Raw genomic sequence first — 10,000 nt, 5'->3', positions numbered from 1 at the left:
GTCATCCCCACCCCCTCCCTTGCAGTGGCCATGATAAGAGCCTTGGTGTCGGCGATAGCGGGCCGCCCAGGAGATACCGAGATAGCGGGGGACGACAGGCTGGTGGTGGTGGTGATGGTGGTGGGTGTCTACGTTGCATTTGGCACCAGTGGGAGAAGGGCTAGAGGGATAGTGCGCAGTTAACTCACTCACTCCTAACCATTGCTCTCTCTCTCTCTCTCTCTCTCTCTCTCTCTCTCTCTCTCTCTCTCTCTCTCTCTCTCTCTCTCTCTCATTATTTTCCTCCTAGTAACGTCCACTCCCTAAAACCCACACGTTTCTCGTCACCCTCATTAGATAACCCCCAGCGGAAAGTCTTGGTATCTTCATCTTTACTCACCACGCCACGCCACTACACCTTCATAATCCTGACTCACTCACATTTCCTTCCTTTCCATCCATGGCCCGACCACCAGCTGACACCTTAAGCCGCTATCACAGGTCCTCTCTTCCTTCTTAACGCCTCAGAAACACGTGAACTGAACCCTTCCCTTCACACCTTCATTCCTTGTCCCCTATCACAAACCATACAAGAAGCATTAAACACCAGCTGGCTTGCAATCAGGCTTCACAAACATCCAGGCCTGTGGTACCTGAGCAAGCAGTCCTCAGTCCAGCTAACTAACCTCCATCTCTCAAACAGCCAACGTCAAGTCTTAAACTCGCGGCCCCAACACGACTAAGACTTCTGTGGCGCTAAGTGCATACTAGTCTCATGCTTGTCCCACATAAGCATAGACAAGGAAATAAAAATACATCTCTCTCTCTCTCTCTCTCTCTCTCTCTCTCTCTCTCTCTCTCTCTCTCTCTCTCTCTCTCTCTCTCTCTCTCTCTGTCTCTCTCTCTCCTTCTTAAGGCTTTCTGGCGGGTACACTACACGCTGGGTGGGCGACGCCGGCCGAGTGAAAGCCTCCCCTCGGTCTTAATATTGCATCTGCGACCATTAAACTGGAACACAAGGTCTGCCCAAACTGATTGCGGCGTGATTTAAATGCTAGTGAGAGTCTGAAGTATTGTATTCCCAGGCGCATAGGTTTTTTTTTCTCTTCTCCCTCTTCTCCACAACCCCCTCCCTCTTTTTTTTTTTTTTTTTGTGCTTGAGTGCGAGAGTGCGGACGAAAAGAGGAGGAGGCGGAGGTGGTACTGGGAGAGGCTGGAAGTGGTGGTAGGAGAGGAGAAGCGGTGGTTCCCTGCACTTTCCTACCTGGTGATGGGGAGTTTAAGTTCTAATGAGAACGAAGTGTTGGGGTTCATTTCTCGCGTGAGAGGGGCGAGGCATACCTAGGCTTACCTGCGCCTCGCTCGCGTCAGGTGGGCCGGGGAGGAGACTCGGTAGTGAGGCAGGGAAATGATGACAATGTGAAGGGAGGTAGTGGAAGGAATGGAGATTTGGGTGTAGGAGAGAGGGTGGGCGGTGGGCACGGGGACTGGTGGAGGCAAGGAGAGTACAGGACACGCTTTACGAGGAGGAGGAGGAGGAGGAGGAGGAAGAGCAAGGTGGGTCAGATGGAGGTGTGAGTCAGCGGGAAGGAAAAATGTGTTACTCAGCCGTTGTAAACTACTAACACTACTACTACATCAACAACAACAACAACAACAACAACTGCAACTACAACTACTACTACTACTAATACTATTACTATTTATAGGGTGTCTAAGGGCTTTTTCTGAGTGGCTAGGGAAGAAGAGGCTGTAGAAAGGAGGGTGAGAGGAAGGGCAGGGTTAAGGAAGGATAGGAGGAAGGATAAGGATGCATATCCAATTACAGACGCGGTTTCTAAGATTGTGACGCAAGATTTGTTCCGATTGATGGTTACGTCATATTCACAGGCGTCACACACACACACACTCCGAATAAAGGTATCTAAAATCTCTCTCTCTCTCTCTCTCTCTCTCTCTCTCTCTCTCTCTCTCTCTCTCTCTCTCTCTCTCTCTCTCTCTGACGTGTCTACAGTCTCTTTGCAATCAGTCTATTTATTCATCTATTCTATGAACTTCTATATATAACTGTCCTTTCATTTATCCATCTATCTATCTATCTATCTATCTTTCTATTTTTATCGCGGCAGCGTTACCTTCTTTCATTTGTCCATTTCCTTTTCCTTTTCCTCCCAACCCCCTTTTCACCTGCCTACCCATCCTCCCTCCTACTCGCACGCTAGTTGTAAAGAGACACAAGGTAAAATGGTGTGACGAAGCGGGTAACCTCACTGTAGGGTAACTGCCACTGTGTAGCCTGTTTTTAGGTTTCCTATATACCCTATGTACTTTTCTTACTTTTCTTCCTTTTTTTTTTTTTACTTCACTGTTGCTTCCTTACTCTTGTCTTTTTTTCAGTGTATTTATATTTACTTTCCTTTTTCTTCCCCATCGTCTTTTTTTATCATAACTTTCTCCGTTTTCTTTCTTTTTTATCTCTTTCTGTTTCGCACTGTCATTATCCTCCCCTTCGTTTTTCTTCCTTTTTTTCATCATTGTCTTCCTTTCACTTTCCATCATCTCCGTTCCCTTATCTCGTATTTTTTTTCTGCTTTTCCTCTCCCCTTTCTCCTTTCCCTTCTCCACCTTTGGTCTTGTAAACTGCAAATTGTATCAATTTTCTGTTTCTCTTCTTGTTCTTCTTTCTGTCCCTTTCTCCTATCTTCATTCTCTTGTATACCCCTTAGTTTATCCCCCTCCCATTCCTTGTCTCTCTCTCTCTCTCTCTCTCTCTCTCTCTCTCTCTCTCTCTCTCTCTCTCTCTCTCTCTCTCTCTCTCTCTGTACCTCGCTAAACGCATTTTCAAACTTCTGCTCCATCTTCTCAATATATAACTTATTTAGTCTCTTCTTTTCCTTTTCTTGTCTGTGCACCTTTCGTTACGTCTCTCTCTCTCTCTCTCTCTCTCTCTCTCTCTCTCTCTCTCTCTCTCGCTAACCACGTCTCCAGACTGAACACAAAAGAGCTTCTCGGCGCAAAAGGTGAACCGTTTTAATTAGGAGTCAGAGAGATCCCGCTGGGAGACGAGAGGTGACGCTTATCGTTGCTTTTTTTTTTTCCTCTTCTCTCCTCGTCCCTCCCGTGTCCCCTTCCTCCCGTCCCTCGCCCCTCGCCCCCTTCCCGCTTCTCCGTCCTATTTCATCTCCGCTAATTAGACATGGGATGCTCTCTCTCTCTCTCTTTCTCTCTCTCTCTCTCTCTCTCTCTCTCTCTCTCTCTCTCTCTCTCTCTCTCTCTCTCTCTCTCTCTGATGGTGAAGAAAGGTATTTTGTTCTATTCTGAGTTTCAAGGTTTGTGTTTATTGTGAGCACACACACGCAAGCATACACGTGGAACTGTAGCAACACACACACACACACACACACACACACACACACACACACACACACACACACTAATCACAAACTGTCCATTCACAAACAGAACAAGAGAGAAAAATAAAAGGAATATGGAATTTATGTTTGTGTGTGTGTGTGTGTGTGTGTGTGTGTGTGTGTGTGTGTGTGTGTGTGTGTGTGTGTGTGTGTGTGTACATGCCAAGATTCGACGTGGCAAATTCTTCTCACATGTCGGTATTTTCGGGTGTCGGCTGTGGGCATGTGCGTGTTTGTGTGCGTGTGTGCGTGTGTTCCTCTGCTGGTGTACATGTATGTGCGTGGACAGCATTACGATGAGACTTAAGGCCACTCAAGCCAGAGCCCGCGTACACGCCTGCTGGCACGCACACGCACACACACACACACACACACACACACACACACACACACACACACGCATGCATGGACACAGAATAGCTATGGACCTTTATTCAAGTTTTTACTACTACTACTACTACTACTACTACTACTACTACTACTACTACTACTAATAATAATAATAATAATAATATACTAAAATTACAAGAACACAACGTTATATTCACCCTTTACCATTATTACCATCACCACCACCACCACCACCACCACCACCACCACCATCACTCCCTCACATAACCCCTTGAACCAACGTGACAGGTTGTGGAGGCACCGGGGAGAGGTGAGGGGAGGAGATGAGGGAGAGAAGACAATGAAAACAATGAAGGAAAGGGAGAACAGATGAAGATGTGAAAGGAAAAATAAAAAAGGAACAGGAAGAGGGGGAAGTTAGCTAAAGACGGTGTAATGAGAGCAAGGATGAGGAGGATACACGTGGAAAACTCATATAAAAAGTGAGATGTATAGCGTCTGAGTTGTGGAGATGAGGCGAGGCTGAGGCGGCGGGATAAACGTTTAATATCAGGAGGGAGTAAAACGTTGCGGGGGAAAATAAGGTTACGGGAAACAGGATGCAACAACCGTGGCCACACGTACAGCCTCTTGTGTCCTATAGCTTTCACTAGAGTCCTGTGATGTCAAAAGTCAACTCTCCTATCCTATAACTGCATTAAACGAGCCTCCTGTGCCCTAAACATTCAATAAAGTCTTGTGATGTCCAGAACTATTCACTTTTCTATCTTTTACTGTATTTAACGAGCTTTCTGTGTCTCATATAACTTTTACTAGACTCCCGTGATGTCCATAGCTATACAATCTTCCTGTGTTCTTATTAGTTTTACAATCAACCCTCACTACCATTAACTCTTTCACTACGGTATATAACGATGCACAAAACAAGACACTGTATAAGATCTTTCAAAGCACTTATGTGAAAGAAAAGGGAAAGAAAACAGTATATGATGCAATGTTTAGTTAGCATGATGATCTAAGGAGGATGTGAAAACAATAAGAAATGCTTCAAAGTGATTTGTGATTAAGGAAACACATCAAATAGCAGTGAAAGGGTTAATTAGTCTTCAGTATCCTATAACTTTCATTAGCCTCCTGTGACAGCTGTACAAGTAACTACAACTTCTTATTATACAACTTTAACTATAATTAATTAACTACGTAGTTTAACCAGGCTCCTGTCATACTAATAACCATTAACTTTCATATTCTACTATTATTTATTAGCCTCTTTTTTCTTATTAATCTACAAATAACTATTCTTCTATCGCACAATACTCTAAACGACTATTCTTCTTTCTCTGACTTAAACTAACACTAACTATCCTTCGATCTTCTTAACTCCTTCAGTAACTATTCTACTTCCTAACTGTCCAACTACATAGTCATATTCTAATCCCTATAACTCAAGAGTTTGGCGTGGCTTTATTTTTACCTTAACCACCCATCGCCTCCTTGCTTGATGTCTCAGTGACTTTCTCTTCTCTGTGAGGAATCAAAAAGTTACTTCATCACAACAGCTTAACTCGCTTTATCTACTCCCAGGAACGCTAAACATCACTACGTATAATGTATTTTTATCTGTCTCTTACTCAACAGTATATCCTCGTAAACAACAGAAAATAGTACGTCCACTTGTTTTGAAAGATTTTATGATTCCTCACATGATTATTATAGTAAGTTCAGTTTTATATCTCCAAGAACGCCCGCATTATAAGCAGTTCCAGAAAGAGAGAGAGAGAGAGAGAGAGAGAGAGAGAGAGAGAGAGAGAGAGAGAGAGAGAGAGAGAGAGAGAGAGAGAGAGAGAGAGAGAGAGAGAGACTTGGTATAGCATTTTGACACCAGAAAACTCAAATAACAAAGAAATGGTAATTACAAAAAATAGTGATAAAATTACATAATGAAATTCCCTTCATTCTTCAGTCATCTCTGTGTCCCCCTCCTCCGTCCCATCATCCGTCCCTCCTAGCAGTGTGGAAAGGGTGAGGGGAAGACCCAGGTGATGGAGTAATAGGGAATCACAGGTGAGATAGATGGGAGCATAGATGAAGGTAATGGGGAGGGGCGAGGAGAGCGGGACACGGGGCGGAAGGGAGAGAGAGAGAGAGAGAGAGAGAGAGAGAGAGAGAGAGAGAGAGAGAGAGAGAGAGAGAGAGAGAGAGAGAGAGAGAGAGAGAGAGAGAGAGAGAGCACCCAATCAGCAGTACACGGACTCGTCTCGGGCCTGATGGGAGCTGCCGGCACCTACGCCTTGGCACTTAGAGTCTCGCCGCGTCCAAGGGAGTGCCAGTGCCTTTGGGTGCCAGCCAGAGGTAGACTGCGCACTCCCTCCCTCCCGGTGCTTCCTTATTACTGGTCTATAGTCTTATACCTCCCCCTCTAGCCTTATGTTTTTTTTTTTTTTTTTTTTGGGGGGTAGGGATTTCATATTTCATGTTTTTAGTCTTTTGCTTCCATGATTAATATTTTCTGCGCTTATGTTATGTTAGGTTAAGTTAGATTTGGTTAGGTTAGGTTAGGTTAAGTTTGGTTAGATTTAGTTAGATTTTCTTCACTCTTTTTTTCTTTACTCAAACATATTTCTCTCTCTCTCTCTCTCTCTCTCTCTCTCTCTCTCTCTCTCTCTCTCTCTCTCTCTCTCTCTCTCTCTCTTTCGGTTCTCCATTTCCTGCCTTTCGTTCTTATTTCATGAGTAACCACCCATACATACTCAACAATTATCAATGACAAAGCTAGACAGATTCATTATCTTCAGTTATTTCAAGAGTATTGGCCGCACCTAACGCAACCCACAACAAAGACGAGCACATAATTCTAGTACATGTTTATACCTGTAATATTAGTTTGGATTAATTAATTTGATGCTTTCTTCATTTATGTTTCTTTTTTTTTTCTTTTTTTCCTGACTTTGACACGAGTATACGTTTAAGATGTTTAAGACTAATAGATATATCAAATCATTACCATTGACCATCAACATAAGAACATAAGAAAATAAGGGAAGCTGCAAGAAGCCATCAGGCCTACACGTGGCAGTCCTTGTATGAAACATGGCTACTTACATCAATCTGTCATCTTCATCCACAAATTTGTCTAATCTTCTTCCAAAGTTCCCTAATGACTCAGCACTAACAACCTGACTACCATTACTAGCGACTCTAAGGACTATATTTTAAAACACATCTACGCCGCACTTCCAGTACATTCAAGAGGCTCTAATTGAAGCCACACTGGTTTTTAACACTTTCTATGGCTCTAATGATGCAGGCAAAATTTCTACATTATCAATAGGAAAAACACCTTTGCGAATCCCACTGATCATCTCTGTAGCCTTTAAAAACAGTCATGGTGAGAGAGGAAAGCGTTTCAGAATACGGGCCAGAAAGACGCACTAGACTCCTGTTCATACTCCTGATGGGTGTGTGGGGCGAGCTGTGCCTCCACCGCCGCGAGGAGTTCCTGTCCCCACACTCTCTTCCCTTTACTTGAACAACGCGGTGACGTGCTCAGGGGACAAACGGATTACGCATCACATCGAGTAGATAAAGGGAGAGGATTTTGAGTGCACTCCTGGCTGGCTGTGCATCACCCCGCCCCGCCACGCGATGATGGCTCACACACACACACACACACACACACACAGGGCGAAGGTGGAACGGGGCAAGGCAGGATGGGACAAGCTGGATAAGGAGTGTAGTAGTGACGCAGAGTGGACGGGGAGGTTGAAAAGGAGAGAGAGAGAGAGAGAGAGAGAGAGAGAGAGAGAGAGAGAGAGAGAGAGAGAGAGAGAGAGAGAGAGAGAGAGAGAGAGAGAGACTATACAACACAGGAACACGACGGGAGGGAAGCGTGCGAGAGGCAAGACGAGAGGGATTTACGGGACTGAGGAGGCGGAGGAGGTAACATGGAGGAGGAAAGAGGTAGGAGGGAGGGAGGGAGGCCGGCGTGTCTGAGCCTCAGCAAGGAGGGAGGGAGGGAGGGAGGGATTGGAGCTGGAGGGGAAGATGGTGGAGGAATCGCCAGCCAGCCAGACAGCCAGACCGACAGACAGACAAGCGATGGAGGTTCGCGTGCGGGTGAGTGTGTTGGTGGCCCGTTACACATTCCCTCCAAAACAGTCACCTCATAAATCACCGGCAAAAATACATAATAGCGGCAATAATCTGATGAAAGACGGACTGAAGCGCCCCTCTGACCTTCTGCACGGGGCGGCGCGAGGTGGTGTGACGCCGCGGCCATGCACCACCACACAGATCATTTGCGTCATGACCACCTCACGACATACGCCACGGACATGACCCAAAGACGGAACGGCAAACATCTTTAAACGTAACACAGGAGGACACAAGATACGCAATGACCAAATACGGGACATCACAAACTGCACGAGGCCCATACACTTGACACCCGTACTCAGAAATGCACAACTCTTTCACCACGACTACTTTCAAAGGCCACAGAGACGATTAGCAAGTTTCTCAAGAGTGTTTCTCATCTTAATAAACTAGAAATCTTGTTCATATGTCACTTGAACGACAAAAACAACCTTAAAAAAAAACTCGTGTAACTTCAACTAGAGTATTTTGAAAGTAGTGGAGGTGCAGCCAGAAGTGTTTCAGTATATGGTCCTTTAAGTCGCACACGCCAGCAAGAACATGTAGGGACGATCAGAGACGCCACAGAACGAACTGATAAAAAGGCTGCAAATTAAAAAGAAGGAAGCACCCGCAAAGAGACCAGTGAGGGTGAGATGAAAGGTAGCGTGTATAAATGTGTATGGTTGCGATGATGAGTGAGAAGATTAGGAGGAGGGAGAGGAGGAATAGGAGGAAGAGGAGGAGGAGGAAGAGGAGGAGGAGGAGGAGGAGGAGGAAAAGAACACAAAAACAAAGAAACACAACAGAACAACCAACAGCAGTATTAATCCTTACGGGGAGTGGGGGTGGTTTGGGGAGGAGGAGGAGGAGGAGGAGGAGGAGGAGGAGGAGGAGGAGGAGGAGGAGGAGAACGAGCAGAGCATCAACATGAATAGTAACATGAGAGGATATTAACGAGCTGAGGCAAAGTGGGACATGTGATATTCGACTAAGGATACGAGGAAGCTGAAGAGGGAGGGGGCGGGGTTACGGCTGGGAAATAAGGACAGGAGGGGTGGGAAGGGGAAGGGGGGACTAGAGCAGGCAAGGCTTGGGGGGAGGACTGGGAACACTTAAGGTCAGGCTGGGGATGAGATTGAGGAGTGACTAGTGAAGGACAGAGAAAGACTGCGGTGGGGAGAGTTTAGGGAAGGGGACTAAGTAAGGGGAGGCAAAGAGGACAGGACAGGGTGGGTGCTGAGAGAGGAGAGGTGGTTGAGGGTTCAGGGAAGGGAAAGGGTGGAAGAGGGGGAGTTGAGAGGGGATGGGTAAAGTTGCCCTTAGTGACCTTAGTGACTTAGTGATGCTAGAGTTGGGGTCTCCCTGCACTGCACTCCCACGACTGAGTGAACCATGACCAGCTGTGTGTGTGTGTGTGTGTGTGTGTGTGTGTGTGTGTGTGTGACAATATGACCAGCTGTAACAATATAGCAGGATATGACCAACTGTGACAATATGACAGGGTAAGAGCAAATGTGACCAACATGACAAGGTGTAGCCGGATGTGGCTGAATGTGACAATATGACAAGATGACAAGAATGACGGCAGGCTGAGAGGTGTGGCAGAGCAGTGGCAAGGAAAAAAGGCGTCGAGCAGATGTGACAGAAGGTAAGGGATGTGGCCACTGAAGTGTGACACAGATGACAGACAAATGTACCGTGTTATGCACGAGAGAGAGAGAGAGAGAGAGAGAGAGAGAGAGAGAGAGAGAGAGAGAGAGAGAGAGAGAGAGAGAGAGAGAGAGAGAGAGAAATTCACATAGAGGTATAGCCAAACCACAACCACCACTACCACCACCACCACCAGCCTTGAGACAGATGGCAATAATGAATAGGTCAAGAGTTGGCATGAGCATCGCAGGGCCGAGATAGTAGTAATGTCTTGATCCACCACCACCACCACCACACACACACACACTAACTCTCTCTCTCTCTCTCTCTCTCTCTCTCTCTCTCTCTCTCTCTCTCTCTCTCTCTCTCTCTCTCTAGACATCGAGATCTCGTACGAAAGATGAAGTAAACTAGCATCTCACAGTCTCGTGTTCTGAGTACCCCTGTTTTCTTCCCTCCCTCTCTCCCTC

The sequence above is a fragment of the Scylla paramamosain genome, chromosome 21 (assembly GCF_035594125.1).
Source record: "Scylla paramamosain isolate STU-SP2022 chromosome 21, ASM3559412v1, whole genome shotgun sequence".
NCBI classification, from domain to species: domain Eukaryota; kingdom Metazoa; phylum Arthropoda; class Malacostraca; order Decapoda; family Portunidae; genus Scylla; species Scylla paramamosain.
This window is presented reverse-complemented; position numbering follows the sequence as displayed.